The sequence below is a fragment of the Phyllostomus discolor genome, chromosome 6 (assembly GCF_004126475.2).
Source record: "Phyllostomus discolor isolate MPI-MPIP mPhyDis1 chromosome 6, mPhyDis1.pri.v3, whole genome shotgun sequence".
Classification (NCBI taxonomy): domain Eukaryota; kingdom Metazoa; phylum Chordata; class Mammalia; order Chiroptera; family Phyllostomidae; genus Phyllostomus; species Phyllostomus discolor.
The window spans coordinates 137,681,424-137,702,055 of NC_040908.2; the positions used below are offsets into that span (position 1 = coordinate 137,681,424).

General features: G+C 46.0%; 1 protein-coding gene across 2 annotated transcripts in view; it reads left to right on the forward strand.

Annotated features, from left to right (window-relative positions):
- NELL1 (neural EGFL like 1) overlaps positions 1-20,632 on the forward strand; it is a 729,686-nt gene that overhangs the window by 21,697 nt on the left and 687,357 nt on the right. The window lies entirely within an intron of this gene.

Here is a 20,632-nt window from a genome sequence, read left to right on the forward strand (position 1 = left end):
ACCCTGACTGTGAACTTTTGGTCTACGAGACGATGCTCAACCAACTGAACCACAGCGGCCAGGGAATTTTGAGTTTTATTTAATGTTAAATATTTTAAATTTAAATTTAAGTAGCTGCATGTGACTAACGGCCACTCTGTTGGACAGTGCAGTTCTAGAGAGAATGTGCTGTAATTTTAGAAGATGAAGTTGTATTTGTAACCACAGGAGGATATAAACAAGGGGCTAGCATGGTCTGTTCAGGGTCAGGATGCATGGATTTTTTTTATAGATTTAAAGGATTGCTTTTCTTTTACTGCTTTCCGCTGGGAATCACCTTTGTTCCAGGCGCAGTGCTCGGGGCGAGAGATGCAGCTGTGGCCATGGCAGTCCGGGTCCTGCTATCCGGGGACTGCCTGCCTGGCATCGTGGTCCCAGCCCTGGGCTCCTGTTAGTCTCACTTAGGAACTTAAAAAAAAACTGTGATGCTGAGGGCCCGCCCCTAGGAGGTTAGGATTAATTTCACCTGCTGTGCGGCCCTCAGTAGACTTTGATGGGCTTGTAAAAACTGCAGCAGTGACTCTCTGGACAGTCAGGGCTCGGGTCTGGTCTCGGGGAGGGTGAGCGCCCTTCTGGGTGGAGAGTGAGTGCCCCTCTGGGTGAACGGCTGGGGAGGGTCCTGCTTGGAGCTCCCCTGAGGCAGGGAGGTCTCCTGTGTAGTCACAAGTCCACCTCTTGGGGAGCTGCTGTACCCTGTCCTCCCTCCCCTCCTAAGAAGGACTGCCCGAAATGCAGGGGCCAGGACATCAATTTCGTGGTCTTATTTGTCGTGTGCTAGTGTCAGACCTGGGAACATATCAAGATAAGCTATGAACTTTATTTCCTGGCAAAATGTATTATGAGTCTTCAAATTGGTTTTCTCTGCTCGGTTTTTTTTTTTTTTTTTTTTTTTTAATCTATAGTCTTGGTCGGTTATCCAGGTTCTAGGTTCTAGAACTTGAGCCTCAGTGGGATGAGAAGAGTGAGGAGCCACATGTTGATGAGGTTGAAGGAATGTTGGCTGGGCCCCTTCAAGGAGGAGGAAGGCTCTGGTTGTACCACTCAGCATGGCTGGATTTCACTGGTCAGTCGCAACGAGAGCTGGCTGCTGGCTGTATGCTCACCATGGGGCATCCGGGGCTTCTGCAACAGGCGGACTGAGCATCCTTTTTGCAGGGCATGCTGGTTGTTCAAACACAGGGAAAAGACAGCGTGCAAAGCACAAGCCGACCCTGAAAGCTTTCGCATGTCACTGTGGCTCAAAGCAACTTCCACAACCAAGCAAGGCCGTGGCCTTCCCCAGGGAAAGGCAGCAAATATTTGTGAATGTTAATACAGTTTATTATAATCTACCCTTCTCATCACAAATATTTGGTTCTGTCTCCCTTTAGCTCACAAAACTGTCTTGCGCCCCTGCCTCTGTGTCTCAGGAGACCATATAAAAACCCTACCCAGTTATCGCACCGTAGACTGGAAGGCCAAGGTCACGTGCTGGGTCTTTACAGCAGCCATTCCTGTGCCCCCTCCTGTTTCAGATGCCCGTGCTCCACAGAGCCGAATGATCTGCTCCTCGGGCACCCAGTGTACATTATAACAGGGCTGGGACGACTTAAATATTCTTGAAAAGGGGGAGAATGGAAGATACACGATGACAGCAATTTGGGGACTTAATGGGCTCGCTATTCCAGGAGCCCTTAGGGACGAGCACGCTCTTCTGCTCCCTGGGTGCAGATTTCCAGTCTGTTGTTTTCCACGGCTCTCAGTGTGCTTCCCCCGAGTCCCTTCTCCTCCTTCATCCTCTCTGGCTGCTGAAAGGCTCTGCCGGCCCGCTTCTCCCCCACGGAAGGTGGGGGGCCCAGGGGCTGTTTTGGTTCCTGGACATTCTTTTATCTGAGATTGTGAGGCTCTCTGACTATAAAATGAGGACACCATTGAGCCATTTCCTCATCGATTTAATTCCAGTCAGACTAATGGTCCAAGAGCCACCCTCACGATTACTTTTGATCACCTGGAACCTGTCGGTTTTCATGGACCAGCCAGAGCCTGGGCCGTTTTTGTTCCAGCTGAGAGGGTGCACTGGCGCAACCTGAATTTGTTCCGATGTTTTAACAGGGGCACAGGGTCTAAAATGTTGCTTGGATCCTTGCCTTGAGGCTGAGCTTTAATTGACCTGCTCAAAGTATTTCTCAATTTTATCTTTTTGTTGTTGTTTGGAGATGGGAAAAAATTATCTCATTCAACCTTTCAAGTTCTGAAATTTCTGGATTCTGTTCCTTTTATTTTCATCCACAAGGTGGCCAATTTTTTCTTGCTTGTATCAGTTTGCTAGAGTTGCTATAACAAAATAACACAGACTGGGGCACTAAAGCAACAGAAATGTGTTGTCCCACACAGTTCTAGAGGCTAGAAGTCCAAAGTCAAGGTGTTGGCAGGGTCATTTCCTTCCGAGGCCTGTGAAAGAAGAACCTTGTCCATGCCCTTTGCCTTGATTTGTGGATGGTTGTTTTTTGTTTTTTTTTTTTTTTTTTTTTTTTTTTACATTATTTTCTTTCTATGTTCATTTCTATGTCTAAATTTCCCCTTTTTATAAGGACATAGTCATACTGGATTAAGGTTTACCCTAAAGACTTCATATTAACTTGTTAGCTCTGTAAAGATCTTCAACTTCAAATATGGTCACATTTTGAGGTACTGGGGGTTAGTACTTTGACATTTGAATTTGGGGGGGGACACAATTCAATGCATAACACATCAAGGCTCATATAACTTTCTGTCTTTTAAGTTCATCAGGTACATTTTTCTCTTTTAGTTTATTTCAGATGACAGCTTTACCAAATATTTCATCACTGTGTAATGTGAGTAAACATCTTTCCAGCTTATAGTAATTCAGTGTCCTTCTGCCCACTGCCATCAGCCAGTACCAAATATTTTTAGTTTATTTGTTGTTGTTGTATTATTATGGTAGCACCCCAATTCTTGCAGCAATGTATGTATTGACAAGAAGGCCAGATGCTGTGGCAATACAGCACCATCAAGTCCTGGTGATTTACAGTATCAAGAGTTTATTTCTTGCTCATGCCTCTTGCCCATCATAGACTGGCTGCCTCCTCCTTCACACTTTTCTCTCTAGACACAGCACAGCCTCTGTCAGTGGGCTGGCCGTTGCTGGGACAAAGGGAAGAAAAAAGGCGCAGCGTCCACTCCTGCTCAGGTTTCACCGGCCAAAGCCAAGCTTTAAGTTTAAGGAGATGGGGGGAGGGCAGGAGGAGGCAGGAGAAATCTGTGAGCCTGGTCACAGCTAGCACAACAGACTTTGGATATTTTAAGAGAAGTTCAGAGAGATGGTGGACACAATTTGGCACCTTGGGATAGGCCGGTGGGAAGGCTAGGGCAAGGGGTGAGCAGAAGCACCTTGCCCTTGGTGCTGAGATCTAACTGGAGTTCGCACTGGAAGAACCTCGTTTGTCTGAGATCTAACAGGTTAACATGTTGGGGTTAAAAGAATCCTTGCAGGAAACAGAGGAAACTTTGTACTCCAGAACTTCAGGTAGCAGCTCTGCCACTTAGTAGCTATGTAACTTCTGTCAAGTTACTTGATCTCTCCGAGTCTGTTTCTCATCTGTCACAGAGGATAGCTGTACACCTTACAGGAATGTTTTGAATATTTCCGTTCTCCCCGATGTGGTAACTGTGTAACCTTTGACAAGGTACGTAACATAGATGTCTCAGATTCCTCATCTGTAAAATGGGGCTAATAGTGTGTATTTTCTAGGGTTTTTAAAAAGGATTTAGTGATGTAAAATACTTAAGCTGTTGCCTGGCTTGTAGAAAATGCTCAACAAATGTTAATTGTTTTTATTGTCGTTGTAGTTAGCCTAGGTGATACACAGTCTCAGACATATAGTGAGCACGAAATAAATACGAGAATCCCTTTCTGCACTAACAATTTACTGGGGAGTACAAGCTTAAGAAGCCAGAGGCTGGGAAATGGGGACTGAAGCAGCAAAGGAGGGAGCAAAATGAGAGAGAGTTCATTACTAATCAGGGCAGAGCTTCCTGGCAAGGTGGTTGCTCAGTCTCTCAGGACGTGTGCATAGAGGTCCTCTACAGTCACCACATCTCCAAATGGTCCATGTACTTAGGGGTGCTGACACCCAGCTCCCGTGGGTCCAGATTCCTTTTGGGAGGCATCTGTTCCTATACTTCTGGGTTGCATGTGTGAGGATGCCAGGTGAGTCCTGTGATAGCTCTTGTCTCAGTGGCATCCAGGGGGCCCCAGAGCAGGAGACGATGGTGGGCGGCATGTCATGAGGTGAGGGACTTTTACAGCATGCATGTGAGCCACCCGGGTAACTGGGCTGCCTACCAGGCAGACGGTGAGTCTGCAGGGGTGTTGGTGGTGGCTGTGGCTGCCGCTGCATCACCACGAGAACAGTGTGAATGGCCGCCCGGGGCCCTCTCTGGCCTGGGATTCGAAGTGTGTGAATCTGCGGTGTCTTATACATATAATCACATTTTTAGCCTCATTTTTTCTTTTAAAGGTGAGTTTTAAAGGTGAGGAAGCTGATGCCCAGTGTGAAGAATGATTTATTTAGGATTATACAGCTTGTTAGTTGTAGAATAAAAATTAGAATCCATGTCTTATGAAGAGTTAGTTCTGAGGTATCTTGATCTTCAGATCTCCAGTTCAGTGTCAGCTCATGTTATTCCATCTACCATCCATCCATCCACCCACCCCCCCACCCTCCCATCTGTCTGTCCATCCATCCAACCACCCACCCATCCTCCCATCCATCTGTCCATTCACCCTCCCATCTGTCCATCCATCCATCCATCCACCCACCCACCCATATATTCATCCATTCATCCGTCCATCCATCCATCCATCCATTCATCCACACATCCATCTGTTCATCCATCCATCCATCCATCCATCCATCATTCACCCACCCATGCCCTCATCCATTCATTCATCCATTCACCCACCTAACCACCATCTCTGTGCTTGGTATTTACTGACAGCCTCCCTTATATCTGGTGCTGTGCTGGACAGGTCTCACAAAAGAATGGGGCACCAGGAGAGGAACTGTGGGTTGCCTCTTCTGATGTGGTTGGGAAGGCAGGCTGTCTGTGGAGCTGAGCCAAGAGGGAGGAAATTGGATGCACTCTGGATGCTTGGTAGATGGAATGGCTAAGGTTGTCCAGGCCCAGGGAAAAGGAAAGCAGCTGTTCCATCTCTGCCTTGTGCTCTAATGTATTGGCAACAGCTCTGAGATGTAGGGAGAAGAGGGATTTCCAAGGAGGATGCCGGGCTTCTCTGACTTGTGTGGGTCCTTAGGCATAGCCTCCCCATGGGGCCAGACCATCCAGGGGCCTGGTGGCTCAGTAACTACAAGGCACTGGGCAGGAACTGTGGATGAGAGACAGGTCCATGCTATGCTTCCTATCCTCTAGCAAATGAAAAGTGTATTTGGAAGATAAGCAGACATGTAAAAGAGTATTAAAAATACTGTATCATTAATAGTTACTGAGCTTGGGTAGGAGGCGCCTGTTATATATCAGCAGTCTCAACTTGGAGCCCGTGGATGAGCTTCACTGAGTCTGTGGATCCCCTGAAACTGCACGCAGATCATGGGTGTATGCATATTCCTGGCAAAAGGCTCTGTTGATTGATCCTATTCTCACAAATGTGTGCAGTTCCTCACAAATGTGTGCAGTCCCTCACAAATTTAAGCACCCTATTGCATTTCATCCTTGTCACAGCCATAGTTTTCAGATTAGAAAGCTAAGACCCAGAGACATTAAGTGGCAGAATCAGTATTTGAGCCCAGACCGCTCTGACCTCAAACCCTGTGCTGACCCGCCTCACCGCCCTGTGCTGTCACGGCATTTGTGCGGGAAACCGAGAAGTGGTGGGTGGTGCACTACCGCAGCACTGATTTGTGTCCAGCACTGCTGTGTGGAAGCTGCTGCGAACAGACCGTCAGCACTTTGGGCCCAAACCAGAGCCCTGGGATGCTTTGGCGTGGGGAGCAGCGGACTGAGGACAGTGTGCTTCCCGTCGGGTTCCCAAACGAGCATGATGGGGGGATGGTGGGCAGCTGCCCCGTGTCCACAGAGGCAGGAGCCAGCGTGTGACTTCATGAGGCGTGTCGTTTACACCCAAGGATGAACTTCCCGAGAAGAGGAGTTGTTAAATGCCCTGAGCAGCCAGGGTTGGATCTGCCTGGCATAGTTTTGTCTGATACCAGGGGAAGGATACCTAGATCTTGGAAGGTTTCCTGTGGTCACAGTTTTTCTCTGTGGGTTTAAATACACTATAGCCTCCTGATGTCTGCAGGCCAGTGGCGAGTTCACTGGTGTGTCTGGCCTGGGTTCTCTGGTGTCCTCAGCTGCTGCCCAGCAGGGGCGTTTGATACCCACGACCCTTTACTTGGCCGTTCACCTGGGGAGGTCTATGCCTCCCTGAGACACTGGGGGCTTCAGGTGCTTTGTGAGCCCCTTTACACAGTGACAAGCTGCGAGGGTTTCGCAGGCTTACAGCACTTTGGACATGACCTGTTGAGATCCAGATGCATAGACTGAAACTTAGTGACAGCTCATTGTGTTGGGTTTACTGGGCTGGTGGTCATGGCCGAGTGACAGAGGAGGACAGAGCTGGTGCCTCTGAATTTTTGGCCAAAATAAGCTTCAGACAATGGAGAGCGGCAGCCAGGTTAGGTTAGAAGGCTCGCCTGCAGTGTATGCACCAGGGGTGCGAAGTGGCGTGTGTGAGGTCTGTGGTTTTGGGTATATGGACGTGGGCACGGGGTAGGCGTGTGCCTGGGTATAGGGCTGTGTGTTGTGTGCTCGTTAAGACCTGGTGTGAATTCCAGACTCGCCATTGACCTGCTGGGTGGGTTAGTTAATTTTCCTCTCTGTGTGTCAGTTTTCTTCTCTGTCAAATCAGAATAATAATAATAACCACCTCACAGAGTCACTGTAAGGGTTAAAATAGAAACCATGCATAAAAAATGCTGAAGCCATGCCCGGCACTGCTGAGTGTTGAGTCCACGGTGGCTGTTAGTGCCGTTTGTGATGGGGTAGGTGTGTGCAGACACATGTGGTAAGGGCGCGCATGTGAGTGCACGCTCATTGGTTTTGTTCCCAGAGGTCTTAGCAGACTCTCCTGGACTAAGGAGCTTCCCTGATGCGAGATCACAGGTGTGCTCTCCAAAACTTTTTGGTAGAGAAGTGTTTGATACTGAGTCTGCCCTTTCTAGGACTTACCCTGATTTCCTGCTGGGATTGTTCGTGCTTTTGCACTGCCTTTTTGCATCTTTTTCTCACCAGCCATTGTTATCTGAATTCTTTCCCTGTGTCACTGGCAGAGGGAGGAGGTGACTCATCGATGTGAGAGAGAAACATTGATTGGTTGCCTTCTCATATGCGCCCAACCAGGGATCAAACCTGCAACCTGGATATTTTCCCTGACTGGTAATTGAACCCACAGCCTTTAATCTATGGGATGAAGCTCCAACCAATGATCAGGGCTTTGTTGTTTTAAGATAGGAAATATTATGCCATGGATAGTATGGCTTAGTTTTTTAGAGAGTGATCCTGTAACAGAAGGGTTGTGGGTTCGATTCCTAGTCAGGGCACATACCTAAGTTACGGGTTCAGTCCCCAGTCCACTGCGTACGATCCTTGCCCGGGCACACATGGGAACCACTGACTGATGCTTCTCTCTCACATCGATCTTTCTCTCCTTCCCTCTCTCTCTAAAAGCAATGAAAAAAATGTTTTCGGGTGAGGATAAGATAGGAACTATTATATTTAAAAGTGGGTGGGAATAATGTATGAGAGACGCTTAGGAATGAGGCAGTGGACAGGGGGCTAAGAGCAGGAGGGAGGTCCTTGGTTAGGTGGGAGGGGCTGGACTCTCCTACCTGAGTGGGGCACTGATCTCAGGGGCAGGGCGAGTGGGTGCTGGGCTTCAGGAGGGAAGGCAGAAGCCAGTGAATACAGGGAACAGTGAGCATAGAGGACAATGAATACAGGGCCACGGGGTTGGTAGACCTTTGCAAAGATGAGGTCATTTTCTCTATTTTCTCAGTGAAATAAGAAGTGAGGTCATCCATTGAGGGCAAGCAGAGGTGGCAGAGGTCTGAGGTGAGAGCAGAAGGTGTGACAGGAGAAGAGAAGACGGGGTGATGTGATGGGTTAGAGCGAGCCTCCTCACATGCTTTCTGTGCCCCCGCTCCTGGCGCGGGCAGCTGAGTGGGTGGGCTCGGGGGTCAGAACTTCCTTCACAGGGCTCACTGATCTTGCACAGAACCTAGGGGCCCACTGGCTGAGGAGGGCCACCTGTCAGCACACAGGTGTGGCAGAGACACAGATCTCAAGCTGTCCCCAGTCAGGAAAAAGTTGGACAGTCAGCTCAGGGGGCTGAACGCTGGATACTGAACCTCCTCACTGTGGTTTGGGATGGTCTTCAGTCTTGAAGTTCTAGAACCATCTTGATTTTTCCCCTCTCCAGAGAGGACAGCAGGCTGCTCAGTCCGTGGGTGTCTCAGGCCTGCACTGACCCTTGTTAAAATGGGACATTAATTTACTTACTTTGTAGAGCATTCTGTATTTATTTTTAAAGTTGTAAGTGACTTTATTTTCACTGCTATGAAGGAAACGATCCTAAAATGCACACAGCAGAAGTTAATAATTTTGGAAACTTTTCTCCCTTCCTGCCCTGTCTCCGTCCCCCAATCTCTGCATAGCCTTCTCTCTTACTATTAATTTCTTATATTTTTACCATTATTTTCATTATTTCCCCTTACTCCAGAGCATACTCAGGCTCTGGAGTCTGATGGTCTGGTTTGGGTCCTGCTCTCTAGCTTGCTACTTTGGCTCTAATATTATTCTCCATGGAGGGAAACTCGGTAGACACAGCTAATTCTAAAATTTGGGGATGGGGAGCATCAAGAGGGCCCCAGGGATCTGCTTTCAGATATATCTGGGTTTGGGCAAAATACGGCTGAGGAGCAAACTGAAAGGGCTCCCACTGGCCAGGGTGAGCCAATCTACTTATAAAAACCAATAGTTATTGCAATCAGTTGAAATACGTTTTTATTAGACATCCATGAATATGGGGTAATTCTCAAAAGGATTATGACCTATGGCCCTGAGCACGTTCTTTAACTTCCCTATCAAAGATCTCAGTTTTCCCATCTCTAAAATGCGGACACGATAGTATCCAGCTCAGGGGGCTGTTGTGAAGATTAGGGAATATTATTCCTGCAGGGAGATGAGCAAGCTATTGGCATATAACGTTCAATAAGTGTCCGTCATAATTAAAATTATTATTAACATTTCCATGGAATACTTTGTAAGAGTCTATAATAAATAGTCCAAGTGTAAAAATTCAAAGTGGGAAAAGCATCAAATGTGTATTGAGAGCTACTGTTACCTGGGCACCATGCAGTACTCTGAGTCAGAACCATCAAGAATTATAGTTTAGAGTCATATGGGCATTTGTTTAAGGTTGATCTTCCATGCTAAGTATAAGGTCCATGAGTTTCGATTCTTTGTGGTGTTTAACTGCAGTATCCTAGCAATTGGGATAGTATTTGTTAAATAAATGAAGTAATGAAAGGCATTCAGTTGAGTAGCATAGAGAAGTATTTATACAAAGTATAGGCAGTGTGAGAAAAGAGAATGTAGAGAATTGTAACAGGATTGCAGATATTTCTGCTGTGGGCTGGAGGTGTGCATGCACGTGTGTATATTTCTCGGAAAGCATCCCAGCAGAGGATGCTCCACACCTGTGGGGTGGGGGGTCTCGTCAGGTTGCAAAGAAGACCGGAGACGTCCTGGCAGTGAGCTGGCGCTCCAAGGGGCTCGGTGCCCGCAGATCGAGCGAATGACAGGGAGTGGCACTGAGGGGCTGTCAGGGCTCTGGGCTCACTGGGCTGGGGAGAGCTGCTGATGGTCAGTCACTGCTGGTTTAGTAGACACAGGGTCCTGGGAGAGAACGGTCCGGGCTGCTGTGGAATGAAAATCAGGGTCTTATATTCTGAGAAAATTTGCTCATTTCAAAGAACCTGTTTCTTCCTGACCCCGTCCCCCACCCCTTGCTTGCTCTTCTCTGGTAAAATCAAATAAGAGCCCGAGCTCTGCCCTTGGATGCAAGTGCCAGCTTGGCTGTGACTAACTTCACGACCTTGGACCACGTCCTACTTATTTTTGGGGTGTTATGAATTGCCAGTGAGGTAATGTCTGGGGGAGAACTTTGTAGACTAGCAAGAGCTGTGGGGAACATGAGGGCTGGGCCTTATTTATTTACCCCTTGGAGCTGGCCGCGTACTCGGTCTTTAACCCCAGGAAGTGGAGCCAGACTTTGCTTAAATTAATGCATTCCTTGAAAGTGTGGTTTCTGTTGAAACAGCAACTCATTCAGGTGTCAGAGCCGGGGGGCAGAGGTTCCAGAAGGGCTCTTTTATCACCTTAGAGCTGTCCTGTTCAATACAGTAGCCATAAGCCATTGCTGGTATTTAAATTTAAATTAATGAAAAGTAAATGAGATGAAAAATTCAGCTCCTCAGTTGCGGTGGCCACATTTCAGGTGCCCAGTAGTCACGCCGTGTTGGCTATTGTCTCCGACAGCTCAGCAGTCATTGTGGTGGAGAGCCCTGCGGGCTGTGCTGCCTGGGAAGAAGCTGTGAGGGGGGGTCATGGAGTCAGCAGAGGCACAGAGAAGATGCTGGTGTCTTCCAGGGCCTGCTGACCAAGCCCGGTGAGGTCTGTGGGGAAGGCAGCCCTTGGGTAGGACTGAGTCATGCCTGGTCAGTGCCTCTCTGGCCTCCATGCTGTGTTTGGGGAAGGGAGGGACACGCACCACGTGGTCAGGCTGCTTCCTGGGAGCCGGATGCTGGCCAGAAGTGAACACTGTCTCTCGGCCTCCCGCTGTGCCTTGCAGCTCTTTGGCGTTCACAGCAGACAATGAGCCAGCCACTTGTCTGCCTGTATTTACATTTTCTGTGGAGGTGCAGAGTCTGGGAGCTGCAGCATGGGAAAAGCCCCTTTGCATTTCTGTCACTCTCCTGACAGTGCCTGCTCAGAAACCTTGGAAAGGGAAAGTGACAGGGGTCCTTTGCTTGGCGGATGTGTGGTGGGATTTGGTTGGGATTCAGCTGGGTAATTGCCAGTTGTGTTAATAGATGTGCCTCCACCCCTACCCCGCCCCCATCCATTCCCCAGGCACAGAGAGAAAAAGTGACCTCCCCTCCCTGTCTGCAGGCCCCCTTGCAGTGGGGGTGGGATGAGAAAGAATGATATGGAATGCCTGAGAAGACTCTAGTGGTCTAGAATGGAGGGGCCGGTTTGAAAGAACTCACCTAGATGTAGACCACAAGGCAAAGAAGCAGGCACCCCAATACACTGCCCTCATACTGGGAGACACGGTCAGAGAGGGAACAATTCATTCACCCAGCAGGTATTTACTGAGCAGCTCCCATCCGCCGCTCACTGGTGGAGGTGCCCAAGCTACGGCAGTCACATGGGCACCCCTGTCCGCATGGACCTTCTGTTGTGGTGAGGGAAGCAGAGCCCATGCTTCCTGAGTTCCAACTGCATTTCAGACATCTTTCTAGTCTACTCAGTCCCCCTAACCACCCTACAAGATGCCCATGATGATGATCCTCAGTTTTCAGATGTTAGGTCATGTATCCAAGGTCATCGAACATGGAAGTGGCAGAGCTGGTCCTGGCAGTGTGGCTTCCGGTCCACACCATCCATCCTGCTCCAGGCTTTGCTGCCTGCTGCTGCTCCACAGACATGGAGGGTGGGTGTTCCTGGAGGGAGACAGGCTGAGCGGGCCCTGCCACCCCAGGGAGCAGCAACCCCATCTTTACGACAGGTGGCTCTGTCAGTAGCTCTGCATTTCCCTGGGCCCAGGCTCTTTCCCCTCCTCTTTGAGTTGTTTCCCAGACCTGAAGAATCCTGAAGATTTCTTAGCCTTTCGATGCCAGTGAGGGCACAGCAGCCTCCATAGCTGCCCCTGGCCCAGGAACTCTTGAGATTTTGGACTTCTTCCTTCCTTGGTCCCTCATGGACAAGCCCCTTAACAGCATGAATCAATACTATTTTTCTCCAGCATTTTTAAAAAAGATTTTATTTCTTTATTTTTAGAGAAGGGGGAAGGGAGAGAGAAAGAGAAGCAGAGAAACACTGATTGGTTGCCTCTCGCTTGCCCCCATTGGGAATCCTGGCCCCCAGTCCTGGCATGTGCCCTGACCAGAAAGTCACTTTGCAGGATGATGCCCAACCCACTGAGCCACACTAGTCAGGGCTCTATCCTCAGCTTCTGATTTCTGCAGGCTTCAGTAACTTCTGTTTCTGTGATGTCAGGAATTTTCTTTGTCTAGCCCTTCTTTGCCTGCAGAAAAGGAGCCTGACTCTCCTTTTTCTAATATTTTCCTTTCAATATACTCTGGCATTTCCTTCCCACCTTTCTGAAGGGTTAACTTTTTTTTTTTGAAATAGCTTCAGCCTTCTTTTCATTCCTTCTCTGCCACTTTTAGGCCTAATACTGTTTACTGTTATTGAGTCCCCTCTTTTTTTTTTTGCTCTTTCTTTCTTTTTTCTCAACCAAGACCATTATTTTAGCTATTCTGGTCCTTCCTGGATTTTGGATGTTCTTGTGGCAAAGTTCAAATAGCAGCTTCCTGGGCACATACTAATCCCAAAGTCCTTGGACCCTGATGGAGCCTTCCTTTTTGTCTCGAAGCATTTTTGGTTCCCAGAGTCAGCATTCCAGGAACATACCTCTTCCCTTTCTCTCCTGGCATCCGGTCTCATGCCACCACCAGCAGGCTTTTCTTTTGTCTCAGCACAACCATGTGTCACATTGCGTCACCTGGCAGAAGGCCTTCCATTTCTATCTGATTTTCACAGGTCACGTCACCTTCCCATTGATTGAATGGGCCCTATGTCTCTGAAGTCCATGGGCAGAGCCAGGACGGATATGTAATATCCCCGATTAGGTAAAAAGAGGCAGAGGAATCTTAGAATCTTTCCTCGTTAAGCTACTGAGATTATCAGATCCTTTCTTTCATCTCTGTTAATATCCCTACAAACTTTCTAGAGAGTAGGGCTTTCTTAGACAGTGTCTCCTGGGGGTATTGGGTAATTCAGAGAGAACACAGACAAGCCAGACAAACCCTCCAAAGTTAATTTAGTCATATATCCAAGATTTATATCAACCTCACGCAGCTCCTGGAGTTCTGGTACCTTGTGCTCACAGAGATTGGATGGGGCATTTGGTGAGGTAGCTGAATACGTAATTTTCTGGTCCACCACCAGTCACCCCTTCCTGCAAAGTCCCAAGGCACATATATGCTGGTGTCCTGCTTTTCCAAGTTGAACGTGCATATGAACATCGGGGGACCTTCCTCACCCTCCCTCACATGTAGATTCTAATTCAGTCAGCTGGGGTGGGACTTGAGACTCTGCATTTCTAACAAGTTCCCAGGAGGTGCTGATTCTGCTGGTCTCTGGGCCACACTACAAGGAGCAAAAGGCTGGAGGACAAAGCAAGTGAAGGAGTATGTTCCTTATTCGCCGGGGCTTCAGCCCCACACTCTGGTGTGTTCCTGTAGTGGGTGGACTTCGCAGCAGGAAGGGCTGCTTTTTCCAAGAGGAGACTGCCGTTTCTATCTAGGTGCCATTACGTTCCTTATTTAGTTCTCTTGGGGCTGGAGAGCTTTAGAGGACACATTCTCCAAAGCTGAAGGAGGTTCTGAGCCATGTTTTACCTTCATGGCTACAGGCAAGACAGGGAGTTTGGAGAGGTCATGAAGGGAAACCCATGACTGGAAATCCTTCCAGTCAGGAGCAAAGCCCTCTCCCCTAGACTGAAGGATCCTAGTCTCCGTGGGCCTCACTTTTACCTCTCCTCATGGTGCACTGGAAGCTCCATTCTCTGTAGTGCTCCTGTTTGGAGATAGAAGAGGTGTGGGGGAAAAGAATTCCTTCTCCATATTCTGTTCTTTCTACCTGGAATGGCTCTGTGTGTGCCTCTCTCATACACAGACACAGCAGGAGATCCACACTGAGCTAATGTAGTTTCCCAACCTCCTCTGCTCAAAGACCCTATGGAGCTCAAAGGGCTTATGGGGACCATCCAGTGACTCTGAAACTTTTCTGATTGAAGTCCACTTCCACAAGGCACAAGACCCACGGCTCACCTGCCAAACTTATCCTGGCTTTGTAGGAGTGAGGTATCATAACTGTGAGGTATACCTGTTTTAACATTTTTCTTGGCCTTTCTTTCGTAGTTAGATATATGTCTTCCTTAGCAACCACTCAGAGCCACATATAAATCAACTGTGAGCCAGGACCTCCTCTAAGTGTCCTGCTGCCTCCTGTGCCTGCTTTCTGTCTTGCCCTCAGGTTCATATTTCCCTGTGCCCTTTGCTGACTTGTCCTTAGCTGCCATAGCTCCAAATGTTGGACTGGGTTCTGTCTCAGGGTGTCTATGTTCGTTCTCCACCTCTTTAGGTGATCTCCTCTGGTCTCATGGCTTCCAATACCATCTGCCCACTGATGACACTCAAGTGTATATTTCTAGCCTGCACCATTTTCCTGAAAGGCATAGTTGAGTGCTTGGTTAGCCTCTCAAATGAAAGATTCCTAAGCTACCCATTCTCAGTTCTTGTACATCTTTTTATTTTCATTTAATAATTTTTACTGTATTTTTCCCCATTACCATTTAGTCCACTTATACACCCCTCTCTCCTGCAGTCACCACACTGTTGTCCGTAAGTCCTTTTTCCTTTTTGCTCAACCCCTCCACTCCCTAATCCCTCCCCGCCAATAGCTGTCATCCTGCTCTCCATCTATGTGTCTGTCTCTGTTTTGCTTGTTAGTTTAGTTTGTTCATTTGATTCCACAGATGAGTGAAATCTTATGGTATTTGTCTTTCTCTGACTGGCTTATTTCACTTAGCATAGTGTTCTCAAAGTCCATCCATGCTGTTGCAAAGCATAACATTTTCTTCTTTTTTATGGCTGAGTAGTATTCCATTTTGTAAATATCCCATAGTTGTTTTATCTGCTCATCTGTGGATGGACACCTAGGATGCTCCTGTATCTTGACCATTATAAATAACACTGCAGTGAAAACAGGGATGCCTATGTTCTTTTGCATTAGTGTTTTGGGTTTCTTTGGATATATTCCCAGAAGTGGGATTGCTGGGTCAAAAGGCAGATTCATTTGTAATTTCTTGAGGTATCTACATCCTGTTTTCCACAGTGGCTCTACCAGCCTACATTTTCACCAACAGTGTAAAAGTTTTCCCCTTTCTCCACATCCTCACAAGCACTTGTTGTTTGTTGATTTATTGATGATAACCATTCTGGCAGGTGTGAGGTGATATCTCATTGTGGTTTGAATTTGCATTTCTCTGATATATGTTTTCATATGTCTATTGGCCATCTGTATGTCCTCTTTGGAGAAGTGTCTATTCAGGTCCTTTCCCCATTTTTAAATTGGATCGTTTGTATTTTTGGCATTGAGTTATGTAAATCCTTTATAAGTTTTGGGTATTGGCTCCCAACAAACAAAAACCCTGAACCTGATGGCTTCACAGGTGAATTTTACTAAATATTCTGGGAACTAATACCTCTCCTTCTCAAATTACTTCAAAAAAATTCAAGATGAGGGAAGGCTCACAAGCTCATTGTATGAGGCCAACATTATCCTAATTCCAAAACCAGGTAAAGACACTACAATAAAAGAAATTATAGGCCAATATCCCTGATGAACATAGATGCTAAAATCCTCAACAAAATATTAGCAAACCAGATCTAGCAATACATTAAAAAATCATACACCAAGATCAAGTGGGATTTATTCTGGAAATGCAAGGTTGGTACAATATTTACAAATCAATAAATAAGTCAATTTACCATGTAAACAAAAGGAAGGATAAAAACCACATGACCATATCAATAGATACAGAAAAAACATTTGATAAAATCCAGCACCCACTTATGATAAAAACTCTCAGCAAAGTAGGAACAGAGGGAATATACCTAAACATAATACAGGCCTTTTATGACAAACCCACTGCCAGCATTATAATGAATGGGCGAAAAACTACAAGCATTCCCCCTAAGACCAAGAACAAGACAGGGATGTCCGCTTTCACCTCTCATTGAATAGAGTACTGGAAGTCCTAGCCATAGCAATCAGACGGAAAGAAGAAAAAAAGGCATCCAAACTGGAAAGGAAGAAGTAAAACTATATTTGTAGATGACATGATACTATACATAGAGAACCCCAAAGATTCTACTGAGAAACTACTACAACTGATAAATGAATTCAGGAAAGTAGCAGGATACAAAATTAATATCCAGAAATCGGTTGCATTTTTATATGCGAATAATGAACTGTCAGAAAGAGAAATGAAGAAATAATCCCATTCACAATGGCTTCAAAAAGAATAAAATTCCTCAGAATAAATGTAATCAAGGATGCAAAAGACCTGTATTTGGTAATTTGTAAGACACTGAAGAAAGAAACTGAAGAAGATACAAGTAAGTGGAAGCACATACTGTGTTCATGGATAGGAATAATTAATATCATTAAAATGTCCATGCTATCCAAAGCAATCTATAGATTCAATACAATTCCTATCAAGATTCCAATGATGTATTCACAGAACTAGAACAAATATTTCAAAAATTTATATGGAACCACCAAAGGCCCAACATAGCCAACAGTGATCCTGAGAAAAAAGGACAAAGTTGGAGGAATCATGCTACCTAATATGAAACAATGCTATAAGGCCATACTTATCAAAGCAGACTGGTACTGGCATAAAAATAGACACATAAATCAATGGAACAGATTAGAGAGCCCAGAAATAAACACACACCTACATAGCCAATTAATATTTGACAGAGGAAGCAAGCACATACTGTGGGTTAAAGAGAGTTTATTCAATAAATGGTGTTGGGAAAATTGGACAGATATGTGCAGAAACATGGAACTAGACCACCTTGTTACACAACACACCAGAAAAAATTAAAAATGGATGAATGACTTAAATATTAGACCTGAAACCATAAAAATCCTAGAAGAAAACATAGGCAGTAAAACCCCAGACGTTGCTTGTACTAGTGTTTTATTGGATATATCTCCCCAGGCAAGAAAAACAAGAGAAAAAAAACAAATGGGACTACATCAGACTAAAATGTTTTTGCACAGCAGAGGAAACCATCAACAAAACAAAAAGACAGCCAACTGAATAGGAGAACACATCGTTGATACACCTTTTTACCCTGAGACTTCTCCACGTCAATAACTCCATCACCTACTTGGTTTCTCAGACCCCAAACTTAGGGATCATTTTTGAACATTCTTATCTTTATATCCCTAAAGCAATCCATTAACTAATGCCATCTTTTCTACATCTAACATATATCTTGAATTAGATCACTTCTTACCACTTTCATAGCCACATCCCTACTCCAAGCTACCACTGTTTCTTTCTTAGGATGTCAAAAGAGCTGCCTAACTGGTGTGCTGTCCTCCACTTTTGCACCTACTGCATCCTACATACAGCAGTTGTTGGTTGTTACTCTTATGCTTAAAACTTCTCAATGACTTACAGATACACTTAAAATCCAAACTAAACACCTTTCTTGTAAAGCTCTACCTTTTCTGCCACCTTCCTAATCACATCCATTTCAGGCCCCACCTTCCTTGCTCATGATGGACAGGCCAGTCTTCTCTCTGACCACTCTATATCAGCTAGCTACTGTTGTGCAATAAACTACCCCAGAACTGAGGAGGATAAAATTATAAGCATTTATTTTTACTTTCACAGGGGTAAAAATAGACTGAATCAGCTGATCTTGTCTGAGCTTGGCTGGGAGATTCTGCTTCAAGCTGAAAATATAGTTAGGCTTGGCTCTTCATCACTATGTCTGAGCTCAAGGCTGCTCCATGGGTGATCATTGGAGAGCCAGTAGGAAGGGCCAGCAATGGCTCAGGATGCTCTTGGCAAAGCAGAAGCCTGAGCCCAGGCTTATTGCTCATATCACACCTGCTTATACTCCATTGGCCAAAGCGAATCATATGGCCAATCTCAACATCAATGGGCAGGGTGGCATATTCTACCCACAGTGAATGGAGGACAGGAATACATTTGCTGAATGACAGTCTACACCTTGATACACTTCAGCTTGTTCCTACTTCTGAGCTTGTTCCTACTTCTGCTCTCTCTTGCTGGAATGCAGTTCATCTAGGTCTTCCAGAGCATGCCTCTTATTATTCAGTTATTATTAACTTATAAGTTACCTCCTCAGAGGCCTTTGAGGGCCCTTGGTCTTGGCTAAAGCAACTTCTCATTCACCCTGTACCACATTATCCTGTTTTATCTTTTCCATCTCACTTTATTGATACCTGACATCACCTCATTTACTTGTTTGGTTCCTGTGTTTATTGTCTGTGCAATTGTTTGATGGAATGTGTAGTTTTGGGGGATAGGATCTTGTTTTGTTCATAGAAGTATTCCAGTGCTCGGAACAGAGCTTGTCATATAGTAAATGCTCAATAAATATTTCTTTGATCAGTCATCCGATTCTTACTTGTCTTCAAGCCTAACTATTGAAAATTATTAATCTCAGCCCTGGCTGGTGTGGCTCAGTGGATTGAGTGCTGGCCTGCAAACCAAACTGTTGCCAGTTTGATTCCCAGTCAGGGCACATGCCTGGGTTGGAGGCCAGGTCCCCAGTAGGGAGCATGCGAGAGGCAACCACACATTGATGTTTCTCTCCTTCTCTTTCTCTCTCCCTTCCCCTCTCTCTAAAAATAAATAAAATCTTTATTTAAAAAAGGAACGTATTAGTCTCAACATTGTAGATCCAAATATGTATCACCTCACATGGTGGGGTTAATCAGATGACCCATTACAATCTAAATTGACCATTATGGAGCTTAGTTAACATTAACTTATATGCAGTCATAGTAGCAATTGAGAGGCACGGTATACTGAAGATAGCACTAATATGTGGATACCAATGTATTCTTTTTAAAAATGATGGGCCTTTCACCCATCTGCACATGTTCATACACAGGAGGAACTTTATCAGTTGCCAAGTATTTGAGTCCTTAATAAACTAGAAACATTAGTTGATTGGTCACAAATTACAATGACCTACTTAGTAGGTTAGTAGTGAGTAACTCTTAGCTCTCTGTAAAAATAACTCTGGAATGGGAGGCCATCTACTCATGAAATTAACCAAAAGCCCTTTATTTTTCAGTTTGAGACCCACCAAGAGAGTGCAGATGGTCTGCCACTTGGCAGGGGGCCATGTTTGAAGAATTACTGATCTGGTGCAATGACACCGTCGTCTGGATGGGGATGCCGAGGCTCAGAGTAGGGAACACGCTGTCCAGGAACACATGGGTAGTAGTGGCTGAAGTAAAAACTTTTATTCCTCTCATCTGTCGCTGATCTCAGGGTTCCTTCTGCTCTCTATGCAGAGTGAAAATGTCTTCACGAGGAAGAAGAATTTCTTACCTGTCTGAAGCCTGTGTACTTTAATTATGTAACTCACAGTGAGCCCACGAGGCTGGCAAGGGCAGCTACTGTTCTATTTAACAGGTGAGGGAACTGAGACAGGAGGGGCCAGTCTGGCAGAGTTCCACTGGAATCCATGTCTCCTGAGTTAGGGGACACTTGTCTGGTCATGGAGACGGTGGCCGCAGGTAGAAGGACCCTGTTGGCAGCACCGGTTGCCAGAGGAAAAAGCACAGGGTCTCTTGGACTTTTCACCTTACTCCTTAAAGCAGGGGTCCCCAGCCTCTGGGCCAAGGACTGGGACCAGTCTATGCCTGGGCTATTAGGAACTGGGCTGCCCAGCAGGAGGTGAGCTTGAATGTAATGTGCTTGAATCATCTTGAAACCCTACCCCCTACCCCGAGTCCTGGAAAATTGTCTTCCACAAAACTGATCCCTGGTGCCAGAAAGGTTTGGGACCACTGCCTTACAGTGATCCATAGACAAGTATTTTGGGAATCATTAGACAAACCTCTCCAAGCCCTTCAAGAGTTTTAAAGTGGCATGGACTAGTGAAAAGATGTGACTTGGAGTCAGCCAGATCTGGGTTCAATCCTGCTGTCCACTTACTAGGTCAGTGGTCTGGGGCAAGTAACTTACCTGCTCTGACCAAGAACTTCTTACCTGTGAAGCGGGGATATTGATGCCCTTTCCCCTTTAAGTGTGTAGTGGGGAATCGCAGCATGCGACACGTAGCAGGCACTCACTAAATTGTGCTGATTACTGTTTCACGTAGTATTGAGCACTGTCTTTTTCTGATTCTGTTGTTTGCCAGATGGGACTTTCACATAAGGGATACTGAGGTGAAATTTTTATATGATGTATTCTAGATCATTTTTAGATCTGTTTTCTTGATTCTTTCACTAATTTTTATACTATTTATTTCTCAGTAGAATATACTATTTATTTCTGGAGAGTGGAAGTCCAGGATGTGAAATCCAGGGTGGCTTGTCTCTGGTTGTGCATCATTTACTCTGGGGGCTGAGAAGGACTTTGGAGGGACTTGGGCCT